The sequence below is a fragment of the Rhinolophus sinicus genome, chromosome 3 (assembly GCF_057876585.1).
Source record: "Rhinolophus sinicus isolate RSI-liver-muscle chromosome 3, RSI-T2T, whole genome shotgun sequence".
Classification (NCBI taxonomy): Eukaryota; Metazoa; Chordata; class Mammalia; order Chiroptera; family Rhinolophidae; genus Rhinolophus; species Rhinolophus sinicus.
Window position 1 is genome coordinate 6,132,109 of NC_142503.1, and position 24,717 is coordinate 6,156,825.

The window sequence follows — 24,717 nt, forward strand, 5'->3', positions numbered from 1 at the left end:
CTCTTTACTTTGCTGATCATATGTAACCGGTATCCTGCCGGTTCTGTCCTAAAAGCATATCCTGACCCTGCTCTCTCCTTGCCACTCTCCTACTCCTTCCCGCATCTGAGCCACCCAGACCTCCTGCCATTAGATACAGCATCACACATGACTCTGAGCCTCAAATCTGGACCCAGTCTGACTCTGCCGCTTATTAGCTGCCTTAAATCTCTGTGCCTCAGTTTCCTCATCTGTAAAATGGGGAAAATAATATCTCCCACTCCTTAGGGTTGTTGAGGGGCTTAAACAAGGTAATACTGGTCAGAGAAGCACAGTTTCACAAGGTCTTGGTCGTCAGCAGACCTCCTGACTGGTTTTCCTCTTGTCCCCTCACAGTCCCCCCCCAAACAGGCATAAACCAGATCACATCACTGCCTTGCTTTAAACCCTGCATTGGCTTCCATTTTTTATTAGAATCAAGTCCACATTCCTTCGTAGGGCCCACAGCCTGGTCTCCCTTCTGGTCCATCTCTATCTGTTACCAGGGCCCTCCTGGTTTAATACCCAGCTGACATGCCACCTACCACCCTGATTCCCACATGCTCCAATCCCATTCCAGCTGAACACTGTGCACGCCCTCTATCTGGAATGTTCCACCTGCCGTCTTCACATGGCTGCCTTCTTCCTGTCCTTCAGGCCTCAGCCCAGATGTCATTTGTTCAGAGGGACCCGCCTTGGTCATCTCCTTCTGCCGTCCCACTCACTCTCTCCAGCACTGCTATATTCATTGTACGCACAGCACTCATCATCCCCTCTCTCCTCCCTGAAGCCTCCCGGCTTTGAGTCTCCTGTCACCAATTATATTTCCCACTAACCCTAACGAGGTTGTCATTAGGGTTTTCCTCTTTCCCATTTCCACCAGATTTTACTTCCTAAATCAGTGTCATTCTCCCAACACCACTCCTATCTTATTCTTGCCAATTTCAATATATGTACAGACCACACGTGCAGCCCATGGCCTCTTGGTTGGTGCCATGAACGCCTCTCTTGCCCCAGCCTCAGCCACTCCACCTGTCCTCCCTCTGTCCCCTCCTGGATTTCCTTCTCGCCCCTCCTCGCTCAGTTCCCATTTTTCAGGCAGTCATTACAATTTTTATTTGCCTGTATCCTCAACTCTTCTGTCCTCATAATTTGTCATATTCGCTTGGCAAAACCACTACGCTGCAATCCAACTGTGCCAAGTGAATGTAGCTGGAGAAAAACACAGAACGTTGACCGATCTCCCTTGAAATCCGTGACGACCTGGCTTTCTACTTGACTAGGAAATTGGAAGCCCTTTGAGACAAATGTCCTGACTCCATCCACCACATCTCTCTTTTCTCAAGCATCTGGTTTACATCTCACGCCTTCCATCGACTCGCTGTAAGTCGACTGTTCTCAGTGTGCTCCTGCACAGCAGCGTCAGGGTCCCCTGAGAACTCGTAAGAAATGCAGATGCACAGGCCACATCACAGGCCAGCTGAGTTAGAAATTCTAGAGAGGGAGCCCAGGACTCTGTTTTACAAGCCCTTGGGTGAATTCTGATGCACAGGCAAGCTTGACAATCACTGCTGGAGATAAACCCACGTTTTTATCCAAGACCAACCGTCTTGTGTGTCACATCCCCTCTGACCTACTCAAGGTCTGACCTTGTCTCCTACATCATCAACTTTCCCCCTTTCTACGAGCCCACTCCCATCAGCATAGAAAGTTGCTGTTAACCATCTCATCTTACCAAAAGCAGATGGACCCTAACCGCTCCCTATCCCCAAATCTCTGCCCCCTCTGCAGCAATTCTGTGGAAAAGAGCTGTCTTTGTTTAATTCTTCCGACTTCCTCTCAACTCTCTCCAACACCCACTCTCATCATCTTTCTCCTCCACATTGCACTGGACAGGCCCTCGTCATGGTCACCCACAATCTCTGCACTGCAGAAGCCAGAGGCCAGTTCTGCTCCCTTCTGTGGGGTGCTGTGTGTGACAGGGCTGGCATCCTGCTCACCCATGTACTTCCTTCATCTGGCAAATATCCCTGCTGCCTCCCTGGTCACTGCTCCATCTCTACATCCTCTGTGCCAACACAAGAGGCCAGGAGAAGGGGCTCTGGGCCTCTCCCGTCTTCCCTAGTAATACCCACTCCCTTGGCAAATTCAACCCCTTTCATAGCTTTAATACGATCTGTCAGTCAGGGTTCTCCAAAGAAATAGAACCAATAGGGAATATCCTAAATAGAGTATATACTATGTATAAAGAGATTTTTAAAGAACTGGCTAACGCAACTGTGGGGACCAGCTGGATGGAAATGCAGGCAGGAGTTGATGCTACAGTTTTGAGGCAGAATTCCTTCTTCTCTGGAAAACCTCAGTTTTTGCTCTTAAGGCCTTCAACTGATTGGATGAGGCCCACCCACATCACCCAGGGGCTCTCCTTGACTTAAGTTAACCTGATTTGACCACCTCTACATCTAACCATGTCTACAAAATACCTTCACAGTAACACCTAGACTGCCATTTGATTCGGTAGCTGGGTACCGTGGCCTAGCCAAGTTGACATATAAAACTTACCATCACACCATCCATGTGCCATGACCCCCAAATTCATATTTTTAATCTAGGCCACTTCTCGGAACCTCAGGCTTTTGTATCTGTTTGCATGTTCAATGCCTCCACTTGAATACCCAATGCGTTTCCTGGAGTTGAAACTAGCCTCCTCGTGTTCCGTAAATACAGACTCCAGGGCCTTGAGCCCAGAATAGCCCCCTGCCTGGGACACTCTTCTCCCAGACACCCAGGTGCCACCTCCCCACCTCCTTCAAGGCTTCCTTAACTGTCACTTCTCAACAAGGCCTCCCGAGCATGTTCTTGTGACACGCGGGCCCCTCCACCAGGCACTCCCTGCTGTCCACACCCTGCTCTAACTTTTCCTTCTCACTACATCTCATTTACTCTTGACATGTATCATCTAGTCCTTCCTCACAGAAGTAGATGGATGCCTCTCTGTTCGTTACACGGATGCCTCCCACATGCACAGAAGGGCACCAGGCACGTCTTGTGAATGCGTCTTCTCGGTACACTTGTTCCTGTCTCTCTCTTGCATCAGCGTGTAAGCTGCACGAGGGCAGCACTTGCCCCTGTTATTTAGTCCAAGGCACAGGGCAGGCACCAATCCTTGTGAGGGCGCCGAGGCTTGTCTTTGTCCTTTCGGGCTGCTGTGACAAAACACCACAGACTGGGTGGCTTAGGAACAATGGAAATATATCGCTCACAGTTCTGGGGGCTGGAAGTCCAAGATTAAGGTGCCGCATGGTCAGGCAAGGTGAGGGCCGTCTTCTGAATCAGAGACTTCTCGCTGTGTCCTCATATGGCAAAAGGGGCCAGGGAGCTCTGAGCTTTTGTGGGGGCACTAACCCCATTCATGAGGGCTCTACCTTCGTGACTTAAGCACCTCACAGAGGCCCCACCTCCTAATTCCATCACTTGTAGGGGTTAGGATTTCAACATCTGACTTGGGAGGAGAGACAAACATTCAGCCCACTGTGGAGGTCCTCGGACCAATGAGGGGCTTCAGAGCTGAAAGGGAGCCAGTTCCTGCAGCTTCTAATTCGCTCACCATCCTCTTCCTCTAGGTTCAGGGGGATGGGCTTTGCCAGTGTCTGGGAGATTCTGAAATGAGCACTGTGTCTTTAACAGTTCACAGATGCCCCCACTCTGCTCTTTCCCCTGCAAAGCGACCTCTCCTGGGTGTGCATCCTGGAGGGGGATGGGCGGTCCCATGCACACAGTAAGCTCTTATCTTGCAGAGACTGACCCAAACATTTGGGCCTCAGAGCAAGTAGTAAGAGAGGCGCCCCCTGCACCAAGCCCGGGGTCACTTAAGAACTCTGGGCTGTCTGCTGCTCTGCCTCAGGCCACCAGGGACCCAGTCTTTCCATCCTGATGAGCAAATTACCCCGGGACTAACAGTCATACATACTCGAACTTGTGTCTGCCTCCTCCGTGACTTAACACTTTCAAAGGCAGTAGGTTTTTTTCTTTTCTTTCTGCTGGAACTAAATGTCACATTGTCAAGTAAACAGATTCCTACTTACAAAAACACACGTTGGGGAAAGAAGGCATGACTCTTATCTGGAAACTGATGGGTCAAAAGGGCTGATATTTTACAAGCTGCAATAAAAAAATAAAAAAAGAGAGAGGAAAACCTCTCGGAATGAGGACAGCTGAGGAGGACAGAAACTCCTGAATGAGAAGGAGGCTCAAGTCTGGCTCTCTGGTGGGTGTGGCCAGAGTTGACACACAGCAGGCGCTTGTGTGGCCGGCAGCTATCTGTCCTCTGCTCCCAGGGCTGCAAGGGGGCCTGTCTCCTGCCTTCCTCAAATCCATGCAGCCCACTGCCTTCCCCTACGGCTTCTGAGTACTTCATTAACTTTTAAACCCCCCACTGAAATGCTTATGTAGCCTAGCTCCCCTTAACAAGCATCACGACAATGTTGTATCTCTCCTCATACACTTAAATCATCTTACTCAGGCATCTGGAAAGACAAGCTCGATGATTGGTCTTTAACTCCTTAGCTATTAAACAAGGCAATAATATCAACAGGCCAAACGAGCCTACGAAGCAGAAGCCACTCCGAATAGCATCTGTTCGGCTTAGCTAATGCAGCGGCCTGGCTGGTCTGGGGGGCACCCAGGCCAGTAGTCCTGCTAGAACCAGATGGCCTCAAGAGACTGTCCATCTGAACTCGGCTGTGGGGGCCCGATTTCTACCCAATCTGCTTCGGACCTGACCTGTCAGACATCGCTCTTCGTGTCTGACCTGAAGTCCTCAAGCCCATCTCATCTTTAAATCCCTGAAGACGGTGTTGGGCCCGGTTTCTTCTGAAGTAAAAGTATTCTATGCCTTTTTAATGAAGTAAGAATATTCCACTTTTTTCTCTTGGTTTTTCCTAAGTGCTATAAAATGTGAAGACCAAAACTGTACATTATCATATCAGAAAGGGCAGAATCGTGTTAAAACTATGCATAGCCAAGATGAGTCTCGGTTCACAAGCTCATATTTTAGAGGAAACCATGCACAGTTAATGAGGTAATGGATGTGAAGTGCTTAGAATAGGGACTCGCTCAGCACTCGAGTGTCCAAATGGAACTCTTGGGGGTAGTATCGCCTGGTTGTCATGAACCCAGCCCCCAGCGCCATGCTGCCTGCATTCAAATCCCATCTCCATCTCTTGTTAGCTCTGTGACCTCAGGCACGTGCTGTAACCTTTCTGTGCTTCCGTTTTCCATCGGTAAAATGAAGATGGTAACAGTGCGTAGGGCATTAGGATGTCACGAGGTTTAAATGAATTAATAAACATAAAGAGCCTATGTCATACTAGACATTTTGTGCCACAGAAGGGTCTACTAGCAACAGTAGCTCTTAATTTTCTATAAATAAATATAATCTTGATTCTGAACTTCTATCCAACCAGGCTAACAGGAAACTTACTTCTAGTCTTAGGGGGTTCCTTTGGAAAAGGGATAGCCCCTGACCACCCCTCACCCTAGACAGTCAGCAGCCCTAGGTCTGTCCACACAGACCCCTGCCAGGCCCCATGGGCTCCTGCAGGTCCAGGGCTCCTGGGCCAGGCCTGGGCCTCAGCACTCAGGCCGCGTTTCCCCAGGGTCCACATGCCTGGACACACCTCATGGACACCTCAGCTTGTGTGGTATCGCCAGCGCCTGGCATCAGGCCTGGAGTGTGACTGGCCTTCAACGCAGGCAAAGGAGAAATGAGGACAGACAGACCTTAGGGACAGGGCAGGCTCCCAGCCTTCTACCTCAGCATCTCTGAGAAAGCCCATCCCCAAATCCCCAACCTGCCCTCACGAAGCCGACCAGAACAAAAACGTCCAGAATTCACTTTATAAGGTCAATTTATACAACACAAAATGCTGTCATACTTTCACAGTGGAAACAAAATTTAATCTTAGATATTGTAGCAAACACTTGAATGTCACAGAAAGATGTTCACAATATTTTGTAAAATAAAAAAGTCAGGTTTAAAAACAGAATCGAGAATTGTGTCTGTATTAGTTTCCCAGGGCTGCCAGAACAAAGTACCACCAACTTCGTGATGTAAAACAACAGAAATGTATTCTCTCACAGTTCTGGAGGGCAGAAGTCCAAGGTCAAGGCATGGGCAGGCCGTGTTCCCTCTGAGGGCTCTCGGGGAGAAGCCTCCCTTGTCTCTCCCAGCCCCTGGAGGCCACCAGTGCTTTGCATTGCTCTGCTGTGCCAGCATCACTCCAGCCGGTGCCTCGGGCGTCATGTGGCCTTCTCGCGGCCTGTCTGTCTTCACGTGGCCTTCTCGCCGCGTGTCTGTTTTCACATGGCCATCTTCATATAAGGACATCAGTCATAGTGGATGAAGAGCCCGCTCTGCTCCAGGATGACCTCATCTGAACTTAGTGTATCTGCAATGACCCTATTTCCAAATAAGGTCACAATCCAAGGTCCTGGAGGTTAGGACTTCAACATAACTCTTTGGACTACACAATTCACCCGTAACAATCCTTTTCAACAACAAAAAACAAACACACCTCTCTAAAGAAGCATACACACATGTATTTTTACCTGAGTGAAACCTTAGCCTTCCTGCCATTGTCGCCACTGCTACCACCCGCTCGCCAGTCCCCATCACCCTGCTCCTCCCACCAGGTGAGCTGTGCTGACACCCGTATGTGAAGCTCCTTCCCTGGGCCTGTAATGACTCATGGGTTCCTGCACACGCCTTTATCTTGTATACTCCTTATGTGATTGTGCCTCTTCGGGGAGGGTTTTGTCACTGTTGTATTATAACAGACCACTTTATGTGTCTTTTCTGAGTCTTGTTTTTCTCACACAACAACATCTGGTAGAAGCCACCCCATGCCATCTAATAAGACTATTAATCATTATTTTTAATGACTGTGGAATATATTCTGCTGTGTGGGGACACAGAATGTCACCCACTATCTCTGTGTATCCGGGGCTGGGACCGTGCCTGAGACAGAATAGCTGTTTAATAAACATACATGTCTTTGAATTCCAGCTGAAGCATTTTTCAGAAATCTGAACTCTAAGTCTAGGAGAATTGGTGCCATACACATAATCTTAGTCCTGCTTGAGGAGGACACTGACATTCTAGAGTCCCAGGGGCTGGACCTAAGCCTCCCAGTGAGTCACCCTAGCAGCCCAGCGGGTTAGGCTGCACCTACAAATGAGGAAGGCGGCTCTGAGAGGCGGCATTCGCTGTGTAGCTCAGTGGCCAGGTCCAGGGCGCACACTTTGATCTACTGATCTCTCTAAAACCATCACTTTCCTCCACATCAGGTATCATAAGGGAAACATCATCTCAATTGCTAGAACTGGCTCAGAAGGCCTAGATTTGGTTGTTCACACACACACCCTCCAAAGTTGCAAGACCATTAAAAATACACAAAGCAACAAAGCCGACCAAAAAATTTAAAAAGTGTTAGCAATCCCTGACCCCAGCCCCTCTGCAGGAACTGCTCTAATTCTCTGTTGCTTATTTAAAATCAGTGACTTCAGCGTCCTATGGCTTACACATAAATTGTCTGGTTTCTAAGGGCAGACTAGAAACATTAGCTCATACATGACTGGACAGTAAGTTATTAGGAGGTGGTGAGAGAGGTGGGAACCTGGGGTTTCAAGCACTGCATCGAGTGAGGACAGTGGTGACCTGTGAAATTGTACAGGACTAAGGGTGCTATGCACACACCATTTCTAGAATGGATTTCCTAGGAAGGTGTTGGACAGCCTTTGACAAAGACCCCCGATGAAAGTTCCACTGCAGGATATTTTTCCATTAATTGCTTACAAGTGTATGTGTGACTTTGACAGATGCTGTAACCTGGCTGCTCTAAGTGACCAAGAACCATCACAATAAGGAAGGAATGTGAATTTCAACGGTAAGTGTTGCCTAGAATTTACCTTTATCTTCTTTAAATAGCAGGTAGTAACATGGTTCTCAGCCTGAACTGAACATTGCAACCCCTAGGAAACTTGAAAAGTACTGACACCTATTATCTTAAATAACTGGCTGCAGAATACAGCTGAGCCTCGAGATTCCATAACTCTCTTCATGTGACTCTAACATTCAGCAGAGGTTGAGACCCACATCCCTACCACATTCAAGTGGAAAGAATCAAGACAGCTAAAATTTACAAGGGCTGTGTGTGCAATAAGGTGAAATAAGAATGAGAAATAACCTCCTTTACATGGCAACACAGCCTTCTGTGATCCGATCCCAGCCGTGCTCTTCATCCTTACCTCCGATTTTTCCCTGCGCTTTCTTACTGCAGCTGAATTGAACTTTCTTGACATAAACCACACGATTTCTGTCCTCTGTTTCTTTGCAAACGCTCATCCTCTTCCAGAAAACTTTTCCTAATTACCTTCTGCTTGTTTTGGGAGATTCTTCTATTTCTTTGTGTCTTCTTCACCCTAAGTGGTCCACCTCAGTGAGGCTTCTTACGATCCTCTAAGGTGTGGCTACACCACACTGCATTTAATGATCTGTTCTGGTGCAGCTTTCACTTGACCTCAGTGAACACCATGAAAGCAGAAAATCTGCCCCATTAATATTGGGTTCCATTCACTGAAGCCAGGAGCTGGCTGTCACCCTCAACAAATGACGGGAGATGAAGTCAGGAAGCAGGACAGCATTGGAGACATGCATCCGTTACTCAGCAAATATAATACTGAGACATGTATAGTCTTGACAGGCATACACATTTAAGAAAACCATCTGCTTTGTAGATGATGGCACCCAAAAGCTTAAAAGAGAACATAATGAAAAGAAGGGCCATATAGAAGTAGTTGCATTTTATATGGTGTTTATAAATTTGTCTCCATGTCCCCCCCTTGCCCTTACTTTATAAAGCTAAGTGACATTAAAGTCTCCTAGTAGCCATCTTATTTTTTCTCCAGCCTCATGGAAACACAAGATATTCAGTTTCTACATGTGATCCTATAAAAGAAATCCCTTCCCATTGGGGGATTGCAATGCCCTGTCACACATGGCTGCAAATGTTTGCTGACCCGGCTAACCATTCCTCACCAGTTCCATAGCCAAATGGCAGTGACACTTCAGAAATATCAAAACCTGGTGATTTATTCCTTGACTGTCCTCCCAGACAATTACCGACCTTACATTACCCGTGTGCTGGGCAACCCTGGGCTGCTCCTCTCTAGCAACCTGGCAAGAGCCACTGTCAGAACTCCTTACACACCATCAACCTGAAGGAGAGGCCCCTGAGCGTATGTGCACCTGAGCCAATGGTACCGGTGCCGAAGCTTCTCCTGCCACAGACAGTGTGTGTTGCTAAAGGTGAAGTTCTTACACAGAGTTTCTCGCAATTGGGTGGCAATCCGAATTAGACTTTGCAGAATGACAGCAATTTGACGAACAGCACCTGTATGGCAGCTGCTTTATGACAATGTCAAACTGAACATGGCACCATCTAGGAGATTTTTCTGTGCTGAGCACACGGCGAGCCTGCCAAGGGTGGTTGACAGACACACAGGGTGAGGCTGGAGCAGAAGCGTGGGGTCAGCATTCAGAGGGAGCTAAGAGATCACCTCCTTTAGTGCTTCATATTGCAAATGAGCCAGGACAGACCAGAGAGCATAATGGTTTCATGCAGACGACTCACACAGATCGGAATACGCATGTTCAACCCAAATTTGGGGACTTAAGCTGGAGCTCTCTGCCTACTTATTACCTTGGCGGCTTGAGCCGTCCAAATGCACCATGGATTTTCTGAGCCTCATTTGACCCTTCATCCTCCAGGCAGCTTAAGGAGAACTGTATGAAACTGGGTGAGTCAAGTTGGGGCTATAAAATAGTCAATACCCAGTCACTCTCACTCTGTATCCCTAATATGGCTCAAAGCCACCAAGAAATCCCGCTGGCATCCAGTTACTTTGCTGTCACTCACCAAGTCTGGCCAACCCTTGTCTTTGACCTGAAAATCTTCGCCAGTTCATTCTTGGAATTCAAAGAGTTTCCAACAGGTAAGTGAAAGAAGCACTTCTATTAAGATTTTGTCTCTTTTTAAGAAAACAGGAATAAGGAGGCCATAGGTAGCCAAGTGGAAATATAATTATAGTTCTCTCTGCCTGGCCTCTCATATCGGAGAGAAACATGCAGTCTTGTGAAACACATGCGTTGATTTCAGCTGAACGACAACATTCAACTTATTAGAGGTGATTCGAAAGGATATTTCAGCAAATAATGCAGAGTAAATGCTGTAAGTAAAAATAAAAATGCTTTGTGTTCTAAGACTAGAGTACATTTTCTATGTAAATTTTCTTCATAATATGGAGACCAAATTAAGCAGAAAAGAAAAAGAGGAGCATGTCCTCAAATTAATCCCTGCCTGCCCACCCCAAACCAGGGCTGTGTGTGGATAGAGCACGCATTTACACAGCACCTATGCACGCCGAGTCTCTACCTTCTTACCTGTATCATGATTTCACAATGATAGCACCTGTCCCATCCTACTCTAGTGCACGTAAAACAAAAATGAGCTGGCAGACTTTACTCCCTTGCCCTACTCCCTCCATTACCCCCTAAATAACTTTTCCATTGTTTAAAAAGAACTGTCATCCAAATGAGAAAAAGACCATCAACCCAGAAACCAAGAGAACTTAGGAAACAGCACGATTTATTCCTCACTTGGAGAATATACGAGTGCATAGTCCCTTTCTTCATTCATTGCAAAGAACAAATGTGATAGATTTTTAAATCAAAATGCTTGAGAAATGGGAACAAGTGATTCAGCATGTGAACAAGATTGGACCCCCACCCCCAAACAAAGTGCCTCATAGTGGAACCATTCTAAGACACCACTGATTGGAAGACACACTTTTATTTTTCAAATGACTAAGAGAAATAACTTGTAAATTAAGCTACAGCAGGATGCCTTAATGATAGTCTGAGCATAAAATGCACATGTCCATCACATCTGTCTTTTCTTACTTTGACCACCTTTATTCTATTCTCAGGGATTTGGCAATGTCCCCTGCCTTCAGTTGCACTGGTGACCCTACAATAGGCAATCATCTTGCATATACCTCAGTAGGAATTTATTTCCCCCTGCCTCTTTTCTTAGGTCCCTCTCTTAGTCAGCTGTCGATAAGTTATGATGCAGTAACAAACACCACCAAAATCTCAGGCTCTTACAACAAGTGTTTAATTATTGCTTGTGTTACATGTGCTTTCATGTTGACCGTGACACAGTTCTACAAGCCCTCATTCTGGGTCCAGGCTGAGGCAACAGCCCTACCAGAGACATGCAATCTGCACGGCAGAGGGAAGAGACAAGGGCGTAATGGCGCCGGACGCTTCTGCTCAGAAGTGCGGACATCACTCTGCTCACATGCCACTGACCAAGTCACATGGTCACCCTTGTCATAATTGGGTGTGGCGTGTGCTTCTCCTACAGGGAGTTGTAGGAAGGAGGGGCCCTGTTGGGAGGTGTGGAGAGGGGCAGTGAATGCTTTGAACAAATATTACCATCTGTCATTAAGCCTTTGGTGGCCACTTGCAAGAAATGAGAAACTATGCTTATTCTACAAAAAAAGAGTATTTACTAATAACACAGTTATACCCTGCTGCTATTTTTTGATGCCTTTTTGCATATTTAATTTATCCTTTAGATGCCAACTCATATGTAAATTTTTGTAGGTAGTATTTTAAGTATCAGTTAAACTCAACCATGTAGTTTGAACTCCCTGGTGACTCACTGATGTCACACCATCAGTGTAACAGCCAGGACTAAATCCACCTGCACAGAGGCAATGCCAACGTGTCAGCTGTTTCCTGGTCGCCAGCACGCATGAGACATCGTTGTGTGGAAGATGCACTTCAACTGCACATTTGTTGAAAGGTAAAAATACCAGTATATTACAATCAATGAAGTACGGTATTTGTATGTGTGTGGAAAGTAACATTTGTTGTGAGTCCTTAACCGCTCTGCATCCTTGCCCCTTAATGTGGGGTCTACGGCTCAGAGCTCTTGATGTGCCCTGAGAGCTGCTTAGAAATGCAAAGTTGCCTCAGTCAAGATCCAGGGACTAGGAACATCAACAAGATCCACAGGTGATCACCTTGCCCACTGAAGTGTGACTAGTGCTCTAAGTGGCACTAGTCGCACAGCTGCGAAGTGCATATGATAAACACACACGCGCACACACACGGATCATGGGGACAATGGGAGGCCTGGCCCCACCCTCAGAGACTCATTTGTTTTGGGACAACTGTGCTTTTAAACACTTGACATGTGTGCCGAGGGCTGCGTGTATGTTTGTAAATTGTCCGTGAGCTTGGAGCAGAGCTGTCGAGCCCTCCTGGGAGTGCACAAATCCTTGTCTTCACTCGCAGGTCCACCATGTACATATGTTCCAAACTAGGAGCAGGAAGGAGAAAAGTGGGCTGGATGGGGTTTGGAGGCAAGTCACGTGCACGTGGCCAGTGCATGCCTGGTGTGGGGGATCCACTCGTGTGAAGTCTGAAGACCTACACCATGTCATCTTTAACACTGAATAACACACCCCAACTCCCTGAGACTCGGTGCTCTGCTCCGTTAAATGGGCTTACCAAGAACTGCCACCTGCCATCCACCCTCCACGCTTCCTCAGGTTCTGAGGTTTACAAGGATGCCCCTTATGGGATGAAACTGATCAAAATGCTCTACAGATAGAAGATGTGTTCATTTTGTACCCAGTTTTAGGAACTGTTTTGCTTATTTTATCTCTCTGAAGAGTGACTGATTATTCACAGTTAGAAGAGATTGCCTCCTACCTTATATCATTTGAATCAAGGTAGATAAGCTCAAAGCAACAGTTTTCAAACGGGATTACTTATGAGGGACTGGATTTACTAAGTTTGGGTTCCATCGAGTATTTTTCAAGTACAACTACATTTTTTTGGTAATTTTTATTTCCACATTTTAAATTTATGAAAGAGTGTTTTATCTAAATATAGTTCGTCATCTACTTCCAAATTATGTTCCCAACTTATGGAGACAACACGTGGTTCTATATAAAGGAAGCCTAAATTACATCAGAAAATAAGGAGTAAGACGTCATAAAAATGGTAGCATGAGGTGAGCCTCTTGAAATCTCCCCTGGAATTTACAACAAATTGAACAACTATAACGCCACAAAGGGCTCCCTGCGCAGCAGGCAAGACTAAGAGCACACTACTGAAATCGTGTAAAGGTGGGCAAATTGTGTGGGGGGGGCAGGAGGGTAGGGAGAAGTGCAGAGTGGGGGCCGCTCAGGTGCAGGACACAGACCAGCTCGGTGCTCCAAGCTCACTGCATCCTGGAACTACCGCAGTTGTGGGAGTGGGAAGAACCCCGACTGCTAGGACTCTGCTTATGGCCCACAGGGCTGAGGGGACAGCATATAACACAGCTGAACACAACACTCACGGCAGAGACCTCGGAGCAAAGACTGAGGGAAGAAGGCTGAAAACGGTGGTTTAAGCCCTCACTGCCGCAGAGAACAGAAGCCTTAGGCACTGAGCCTAACTGCCCCCTCCTTATCCTCCCAGAGCTCACCCCACCCCCACCTGCCTGGTGCTAGAAGCAGAACAGTAGCAGTGTCAGATCAAAAGAACAGAATATTTGCAATTCTGAAACTGTGGACCACAGACACAGACTCACAGACCAACTAGTTCCATGGAAGCAGGACTGGCTGTGGTGGTGGTCCCCACCATTGCTCTGGGCCACCTCTCACAACTCACCCCGCCCCTGGCCCCACCTATCTGGGTGAATCCCCACAGGAGTAAACAGAGCTGCTGAAACACATGGGCTCAGAATCGGATGCAGGAAGAGCTTTGGAACTTGAGAAGCTCTCCACATCCTCCCACGGAGGCAGCACCCTATGACCCAGGCAAACTGTTCACAGAAGAGAAGCCAGCCTGCCAGGGAATCCCCATATTGTGTGAGAAGGCAAAATAGTGCAGAGAAAATATAACACTAAAATGTGAGAGAGAATAAAAGGCTGCAGTCGGAGAGAAAATAAAACATTCTACCAACACCTACTGGAAAACAAAAGACCTCTTCCTATCAACCTGTTGCAGAACCCACTCCTGTAGATGTCTAAGAAGAGAAATAATAAATCATTAATTGACATGAAAACCAAGGTAACAACACAGCTCAGGAATAAAATGAAAAATCTCCAGAAAATAAACTTAAAGACATGGAAATATGTGACTGAAATGACAGAGGATTCAAGATAGCAGTTCTTTAAAAACTCAACAAGATGCAAGAAAACACAGAAAGGCAGTTTAATGAACTCAGAAACACAATCAAACAACAAAGTAAATGTTTTACCAAAGATATTAAAATTTTTAAAAAGAACCAAATAGAATTTCTGGAGATTAAGAAGCCAATAGAGGAAATTAAAAATGAAATAACCAGCTTAGGACATAGAGTTGACCAGATGGAGAAAATAATCAGTGACATCAAAGATAGAAACCTGGAAATGACATGGATGGAAGAAGAAAGAGACTTGAGACTTAAAAGAAATGAAAGAACTCTACAAGAACTTTCTGACCCCATCAGAAAGAGCAATATAAGAATAATGGGCATACCAGAAGGAGACGAAAGAGAGAAGGAAACAGAGAGTATATTCAAACAAATAGTCGATGAGAACTTTCCAAACTTGTGGAAAGAACTGGATCCTCGAATCCAAGAAGCAAATAGAACTCCTAATTACCTCAACTCCAACAGGCCTTCTCCAAGGCACATTGTATTGAAGCTGTCAAAAGTTAACAACAAACAAAGAATCCTCAAGGCAGCCAGGGAAAAGAAGATGGTAACCTACAAAGGAAAGCCCATTAGATAATCATCAGATTTTTCAGCAGAAACTCTACAAGCCAGGAGGGAATGGAATAAAATATTCAAACTACTGAAAGAGAGAAATTATGAGCCAATAATAATATATCCAGCAAAGATAGCCTTTAGATATGAAGGAGCAATAAAGACCTTTCCAGACATACAGAAGCTGAGGGAATTTTCTAATACACAACCTGCACTACAACAAATACTGATGGAGGCTATTTTACCAGCATAAATAGGGATAATTTGTGATAACCAAAACATAAAAGGGGGGAGAGAAAGGCCTGAACCAGAATATGGGAATGGAGAAAGTAAGCATGCTGAAGAAAATGGAATACTTTAAATATTAAACTTTGTTTTACATAAACTTAATGGTAACCACTGAGAAAAAAAAAATCCAGAACTGAAATATATAACGTAATTAAAGAAAAAACAGAGGAAAAATCATAGAATACCACCACACAGAAATAATAGACAACAACAATAAAAAGGCAAAGAAACAATGGAGACACAGTCTTACCAAAAACCAAAAACAGAATGGTAGGAAATCCTCACATATCAATAATCACCCTAAATGTAAATGGACTGAACTCACCAATAAAAAGGCACAGAGTAGCAGATTGGAGCAAAAACCTGAACCCAACCACATGATGCCTCCAACAGACACATCTCAGCTACAAGGACAAACATAGTCTCAAAGTGAAAGGGTGGAAATTGACACTCCAAGCAAATGGTACCCAGAGAAAATCAGGTGTAGCCATACTGATACCAGATGAAACAGACTTCAGGTGAAAAAGATAACAAGAGACAAAGATGGACTTTTCATAATGGTAAAGGGGACTGTACAATAAGAAGACATAACAGTCATCAACATTTATGCCCCCAATCAGGGAGCACTGAAATATACCAAGCAACTGCTAACAGAACTAAAGGGAGAAATTGACCGAAACAGATTTATACTAGGGGACCTAAGAACGTCATTGACAGCTATGGACAGATCACCCAAACAGAAAATAAAGAAAGAAATAGCAGCCCTAAATAAGACATTAGATGAAATGGAAATAATTGACATTTATAGAGCACTTCATCCTAGAACATCAGACTATACTCTTTTTTCTAGTGTACATGGAACATTCTCAATGATAGACCATATATTGGGACATAAAACTAACCTTAGCAAATTTAAAAAGGCTGAAATCATATCAAGCATATTCTCTGATCACAAGGCTTTAAAACTGGATATCAACTGCAAAACGAAAGCAGGAAAAACCACAAATATGTGGAGATTAAACAACATACTTTTAAAGAATGACAGGGTCTTTGGTGGTTGCCAGAGGGTAAGGGGGGTGGGGGGTGGGGGGTGGGAGATGAGGGTAAGGGGGATCGAATACATGGTGATGGAAGGAGAACTGACTCTGGGTGATGAACACACAATGGGATTTATAGATGATGTAATACAGAATTGTACACCTGAAATCTATGTAATTTTATTAATAATTGTCACCCCAATAAATTTAATAAAATAAAATTTAAAAAAAAGAAAGATTAAACCACAAAAATAAATGAACAAAGAACACAAATAATTAACACAAAACAAAATGCAAACATGTGAAGCTTCAACCTCACCATAAGTTTAAAAGTAAATTAAAACAATTCAGTGTTATATCAGCAAATATGCATATATACCTAATAGGAAATTACATGTACTATAATGATTCCAACTCTATAAAGAATGCACTCAAGAAAGAAGAAAGTAGTTGATTTTTTTTTTGTATAGGGAAATTGTAGTGATTCTGTTATTCAACTTTATTCAATTTCTATATTTTTCCAATTATACAAATTTTATTTGGTGAGCAAAACAATTTTTTTTTAAGTTATATAACATATCACCCAAAACAACAGGAATACGGCTTAGTCTTCAAAAAAACCTTTCTGGTGATATTCAAAATGAAATAGCTATTGTTTAAGGAAAAAAATAATATGTAAAGCTGACAGATTTTTTTAATTGAATAATACAAAAGATTTGTGTGTGCGTGTGTGTGTGTGTGTGTATACAGATGTGCATACACTTATATAACATAAAAATTATTCTAAAATAGCAGGAAATACGCAGAACACTATTGATGAGGGAAATCACTACCACTGCCAAATCATAATTACTTAATATAACATATTCAAAATTTTATAAATCTGAATAAATACTGCTGTGACTTTCATTGCTTAAAAAAAAAAAAAAAGAATGACAGGGTCAAAGAAGAAATAAGAGATCAAAAGATACATAGAAACAAATGAGAATGAAAATATATCCTACTGAAAAATTTGGGATGCAGTGAAAGCAGTTTTAAGAGGGAAATTTATACCATTACAGGCCTATCTCAAGGAACAAGAAAAATTCCAGATAAATAACTTCACATTACACCTTAAAGAAATAGGAAAAGAAAAACAAATGAAAGAAACCCAAGGTCAGCAGAAGAAAGGAAATAACAAAAATCAGAGCAGAACTAAATGAAATAAAGAAAATACAATAGAAAAAATTAATGCAACAAAGAGCTGGTTCTTTGAAAAGATTAATAAAATTGACAAACCCTTGGCTAGACTGACTAAGATCAAAAGAGAAAAGACACTAATAAAATCAGAAATGAAACAGGGGAAGTTATCACAGATGCCACAGAAATACAAAGGATCATCCAAGAATACTATGAAGGACTATATGTCACCAAATTCAATAACCTAGAAGAAATGGACAAGTTCTTAGAAACATATAGCCTTCGTAGGCTGAAATACGAAGAATTGGAAAATCTAAATAGACCAATCACCACTAAGGAAATTGAATCAGTCATCCGAAACCTACCCAAAAGCAAAAGTCCAGGACCAGATGGCTTCACTAGTGAATTCTACCAAACCTTCAAAGAGGATCTAATACCTGTCCTACTCAAACTCCTCCAAAAATTCAAGAAGAGACAGTACTCCCTAACTCATTTTATGAGGCCAACATTACCCTAATACCAAAACCTGGTAAGGATAACACAAAAAGGAAAACTACAGACCAATATCTCTGATGAATACAGAAGCAAAAATCCTAAACAAAATTCTAGCAAATCGAATACAACAATGCATTAAAAAGCTTATTCATCATGACCAAGTGGGGTTCATCCCAGGGACACAAGGATGGTTCAACATCCGTAAATCCATCAATGTGATCTATCACATAAACAAAATAAAGGACAAAAATCATATGATTATATCAATGATGCAGAAAAAGCATTTGATAAGATACAACATCCATTTATGATTAAAACACTTAATAAAATAGGTATAGAAGGAAAACACCTTAACATAATAAAAGCCATATATGACAAGCCCTCAGCTAATCTCATAATTAATGGTGAAAAACTGAAGCCCTTTGCTCTACATTCAGGAACACGACAGGGCTGTCCCCTATCACCTCTGCTTTTCAACATAGTGTTGGAAGTCCTTGCCAGAGCAATCAGGCAAGAGAAAGAAATAAAAGGCATCCAAATGGGGAATGAAGAAGTTAAATTGTCACTCTTTGCAGATGACATGATACTATATATAGAAAACCCTAAAGACTCCACCCAAAAGCTATTAGAAACAATCAACGAATACAGTAAAGTTGCTGGCTACAAAATCAACATATAAAAGTCCATTGTATTCTGATATACTAACAATGAAATCTCAGAAAAAGAAATACAAAAAACAATTCCTTTTGCAGTTGCAACAAAAAGAATAAAATACCTTGGAATAAACTTAGCCAAGGATGTGAAAGACTTATATGCTGAAAACTATAAGACATTTTTAAAAGAAATTGAAGAAGACACAAAGAAACGGAAAGGCATTCCATGTTCATGGATTGGGAGAATCAACATAGTTAAAATGGCCATATTACCCAAAGAAATATACAGATTTAATGCAATCCCAACCAAAATCCCAATGGCATTTTTTAAAGAAATAGAACAAAAAAAATCATCAGATTTGTATGGAACCACAAAAGACCCCGAATTGCCAAAGCAATCTTAAGAAAATAGAACAATACTGGAGGTATCACACTCCCTGACTTTTGCTTGTACTACAGGGCTACAATAATCAAAACAGCATGGTATTGGCAGAAAAACAGACACAGAGACCAATGGAATAGAACTGAGAACCCAGAAATAAAACCACATAAATATGGACAGATAAGTTTTGACAAAGAAGCCAAAAACATACAATGGAGAAAAGACAACCTCTTCAGTAAATGGTGCTGGTAGAAATGGAAAGCCACACTCAAAAGAATGAAACTGGACTGCTATCTGTCACCATGTATCAAAGTTAATTCAAAATGGATCAAAGACCCAAGCATAAGACCTGAAAAAATAAACTGCACATTAGAAAACATAGGTACTAAACTTATGGACCTTGGGTTCAAAGAGCATTTTATGTATTTGACTCCAAAGGCAAGGGAAGTAAAAGTTAAAATAAATGAATGGGACTATATCAAAGTAAAAACTTCTGCAGAACAAAATAAAGCCATCGACATAATAAAGAGGCAACCAACTGAATGGGAGATATTTGCAAATGACGCCCCCGATAAGTGGCTAATATCTAAAATATACAAGGAACTCATACAACTCAAAAAAAAAAAAAAACATGAAAAATGGGCAGAGGACCTAAACAGACATTTCTCCAAAGAGGACATACAAATGGCAAACAGACATATGAAAAAATGCTCAACATCACTAATCATCAGAGAATTGCAAATAAAAACTGCAATGAGGTATCATCTCACCCCAGTTAGAATGGCTATCATCAACAAGACAAATAGTAACAAGTGTTGGAGAGGCTGTGGAGAAAAAGGAACCCTCATACACTGTTGGTGGGAATGCAGACTGGTGTAGCCGTTATGGAAGGCAGTGTGGAGGTTCCTCAAAACATTAAGAATAGAATCACCATATTTCCCAGCAATCCCTCTCCTGGGTATCTACCCAAAAAATCTGAAAACATTTATCCATAAAGACATATGTGCTCCAATGTTCATTGCAGCTTTATTTACAGTGGCCAAGACATGGAAACAACGAAAATGTCCTTCGATAGATGAATGGATAAAGAAGTTGTGATATATATACACAATGGAATACTATTTGATGGTAAGAAAAGATGAAATTGTACCATTTGTGACAACTTGGATGGCTCTTGTGATGACAATGCTAAGTGAAATAAGTCAGACAGAAAAAGTAGAGAACCATATGATTTCACTGATGTGTGGTATATAAAACTGAAAACAACAGAAGAACAAGACAAACAAATGAAGAAGCAAAAACTCAGACACAGTCAATAGTTTAGGGGTTACCTAACAGAGGATAAGGGGGGCTCTAGAAGAGGGTAAATGGGGTCAAATACATGGTGATGGAAGGAGAACTGACTCTGGGTGGTGAACACACAATGTGAGACATAGATAATGTATTGTAGAATTGTACACCTGAAATCTATGTAACTTTACTAACTATTGTCACTCCAATAAACTTTAATTAAAAAAAAAAAAAAAAGGAAAAGAAGCAGTAAAATATTGCCACCAGTTGGCAGAATATTTGGAATAATACTTAACTGTTTTGGTATTATCATTATTTCTGATTTCATCTAAGTTTTTTCTGCTTTATATGTGTGTGTATATATATATATATAATTGATAATTTGCTTTTACATATAATTAAAGCAATATAATTTAAGAGTTTCATGTACATATGTATGTACACACAATATGTGTATAAACAGAGGCTGCCAAAAAAATGTATGCACATTTTAAGAAAGGAAAACTATTAAAATTGTAATATTCAATATATACCGATAACAAAAGATGAATATAAGTCACGTGTGACTTTTGCAATTACAAGAGGTGCTCAGAGTGGTTCCCATCAGCATCCAGACACTTCTGCTTATGGCGAAATGCTGCTTGAGCGGCGATGACCAAAGGTCCACTTGTATACATTTTTTGGCACTCCTGTGTGTGTGTGTATGTGTATGTGTGCGTGTATGTGTATATATATATATGTATACATATGCATACATATACATACACGTGGACTTATATACATAAACATTCATATTCACACGTAGTAATTTTGAAGACATGGTGAACCTCTGTCATTTAAAAAGTCTGTTAGGTATCAGGGTCATAGATGTAGAATGGACCCATCTGTTGTATCTGGCAGTCTATAAACATAAAGACCTGAGTTGGATGACACTATTACTGGAACAAATCGACTTTCTTCATGTACTCTAACTTTGAAATGTCTAACCATCTTGAATTGGTTACAAATGTTGGCGACACACAACCAGACTTTCAAAGTAGAAAAATGACTTGCACTGCAATACTGACACTAGGTCTTTTATTCCAAAAGGATAAAAAAATCCAAGAGTGAGTGTGAATGTTGGCAAGCCATATTTCTTTGCTCAGATGTCAATACTACATTTCTGGGAAGTTCCTAAATGACTACTCCTGCTGGGGAGGAAACATGGCATTAATCTCACGGGGAAAGTGGTATGTGTGTTGGAAAAAAATCTATGAATCTTGACTTCTACTTTGCAAGACCTAAAACAGGACTCATTGGGAGGAAGAAGATAAAGGTCCCTAATATTATCCTTCTTCCCTCACCCAATTCTGTGTTTCATCTTCTGATCAAAATGTTCATTCTATCTCCAATCCAAGTGTATGCTCTTGGAAGTGAAGACAACCCTACATTAAAAGCAAGAGCCCAGACCTCTTCGCTATGCTGGTAGGGATAACAAAGCATGAAAAAGAGCACCTCCGTGAAAAGACTTTCTTTGAGCTCATCTACAAACAGAGCATGAAAACCATTGAGGGACTGCAAAGGACCACATCCAGAGGACTAAGTCCTGAAAAGACAGGAAGAGAAAGAAGAGCTAATCAGAATAATGGAGGCATTTTTTTCCTTTGTAGATTTTTTTGAGATGAGAGGGGGCAAAGGGAGATGGGATATGTGTTGAAGAATATTCTAGAAGTTTAGAATTACATCGGTAAGTGAAGATAAAAGGAAATAAAACACTCATGTTAGAGAATTTTTGTTTTCAAAACAATTCAATACCACCTATGGTGTCATGGGATAATCAGTAAAAAATGTAGTTCTTTCAACTCAAGTAACAAAGAGAAAACTAAGCTTTGATCACTTCAGTGGGAACCAAACACGGCAAATGAGAAAACCTCAAGGACAGATGGAAAAGGAGAGTATTAGCTTGTGAGGGTGTAACAATAAAGCAGCCCTTGGAAGACATAAGCAAATAAGCCCAAACACCCTGTATGCACCTGTGGGGTAGGCGCTCTGCTGAGGTCCTCCGTCAAGGAGGTCACGACGCCTGCAGTCTGAGGGTGATGAAACCTCTGCCCTTGGATGTAGAATGTATTCAGACAGAAGAGAAACCAGATGCAACCCTGAGGGGTGCAGGATCTTCTCAATCTAAGTCAAGGAATTAACAGCTGTGAATTATTAGGTTGCTAATTTTTAAAACTGGGTGAGGAGACAGCATAAAACATCAGGAGACATGAAAAGTAAGGCCTAGAGAAGTCCTACTCCTGTGAGGAGATCATTCTGGAAGGGTGGCAGATTCTATGTCTGGGTCCAGACTCGGAATGTAACCTGGCTCTCAAACCACATCCCAGAAGCAAGCCTTAGCTTAAGTCAGCTCCCCAGACAATTAAGCACCTTTGTAATTAGGAACGGGAAGAAAAAGATCAGAGATAATAAAGCAACTCTAACCCACAATATTAATACTTCAGTGTTGAATTTCGTTATGAACTATGTAATCATCATGTTTTAAAAAAAATCTGTGTCGTTTAAATCACTTGAAATGTCTATGGGGTTTCAGCACACTCGAGCGTGTGACATATTGGCCTTGGGGTTGGACTTGACAGTTTTAGTTGATTGTAGACTTGTGGTTTTAGTTTCAAAGGAATAAGAATTTGTGTTTGCTAGTTTAAGGGAACTTGATTTGTTGTATTAGTTATAACAAATCACTTATATGTATAAGAGTTAAGTGCTTGGAAGAAATTTGCTTATTGGGTTTGTAAGCCTGTCCTGTCAGGAATATGAAGTGTTCACATATATTAAATTTTGAAATTGAGTTTCAAAACGTTTAAGGGAATTTAATTAAGTTTCTACGTTTGGTGACTGCTTAGGGGAATCTCATTTGCTTAACTTATGACTTAATCAAATAAATATTAATACACAAGCACAAGTGGTCATTCTTATTTTTACACAAAAATTACTAAATATATTAGTTAAAACAAAATTTGTCGCTTTAAACAGCTTAAGAAAAAAATTAATCTTCAACTTTAGAAACAGCATTGAGCTCAACAAAAAATATTCTAAGTAAACTTGTCTGAGACAAAATCTTTACTAAAATGGTTTTTTAAAAAATCTAAATGATTGTAAACCTCAAATAGACTCAGAAGGGTGTCGCATTATGCTTGAAAACATAAGGAGGCTTTTTTGTTTTTGTTAATAGCCGTTTGAAGGGAAAAAGAATGATCCCAATATTGCAGCTAATTTTAAACCCCCTACTGCACTGAAGATGATTTTTTTTTAGTGTAATATCTAGGTTGCAACTATTCAACTTACACTCAATAATAATATAATAACGATATTCTTAGCATTTTGTTTTTCTAAGCGTGGCCATTAACTAGAAGCAATTTATAATCTAGCTCGTCTTCATGTCCACTGGAAACCTGGAGGCACATGCACCTCACTACATCATTATCAGGTGTCCTTGGGCTGACAGCTCGGACGACTCCATCTGTAGAAGGCTCCCCTCCCCCCTTGGGGCTGCAGAGAAAAGTAATGGCTTTGAAAGCTACAAGCTCTTTATCGTGAAAAGAGCTGAGCACTGTGTCTAGCACATAGTAAGTGCTCAGCATCCACGGCCTCCCCCATTCTCAGCGCCCCAACATCAAGCCTTCATCACCTTATTTCTCCAAGAGAAAAAAGTAGCCGAGACTAGTATGCAGGGGCCCTTGAACGATGTCAGAGTCTCCAGGACTCAAAAGCTACTGCCGCTGTGGGGTTCATGTGTAACCTCTCCTCCCTGGTTACATTCAGCCATTGGGGGACCCATCCCAAGCAAAGTAGAGGTTCAGCTCTTTCCTTCAAGTTTCTCCCCTACTGTTTTCCCTGTGTTCTCAGGTGTCCCTCATTTGGGAACCTTGTTCTGCCCAGAGAGCCCTCAAGCTCCTGGGCAGGGTCTTTATCTTGAGCGCTATACTCAGGGAACCATGGATGGACTTCAGCGAGAATCCTTGAACTTGAGTGCCAGAGTTGAGGTAAATGTCAATGTTGCCATTTTATGGGGACTGGGTCCCATTCACAAAGGGCCCCACAGGCAGAAAGGTTATGGTCACCCCCTCCAGACACTGCCCAGCTCTACCCCACTGTCCAAATGCCCTGACTGCTGTCCATTTCCGGGGATCCCTGTGAGCTGACTCTGCAGGGAGATGGATAAATAAACCTCAACAGAGAGGTCAGGGGCAGCAGAAGCATTGGGGTTACTCTGCAAGAGCCAGTGTCACCTTCACACCGCAAAGATGTCAACCATGGGGTGTGTCAGGTGCACCGACAGAGACATCAAAGGTATTTTAAGTTATAGTTTAAGTATTTAAACAGCAGATGATCTAACTTTGACGAGACCACACAGTGGGCACCCAAACGCCCTCTGAACTGACGATGAGTCTCCCACAGCCCTGGACAGAACGCTTCAGTGACTCACCACACACACCTGCCCTCTGCCCACCTGTGTGCCAACC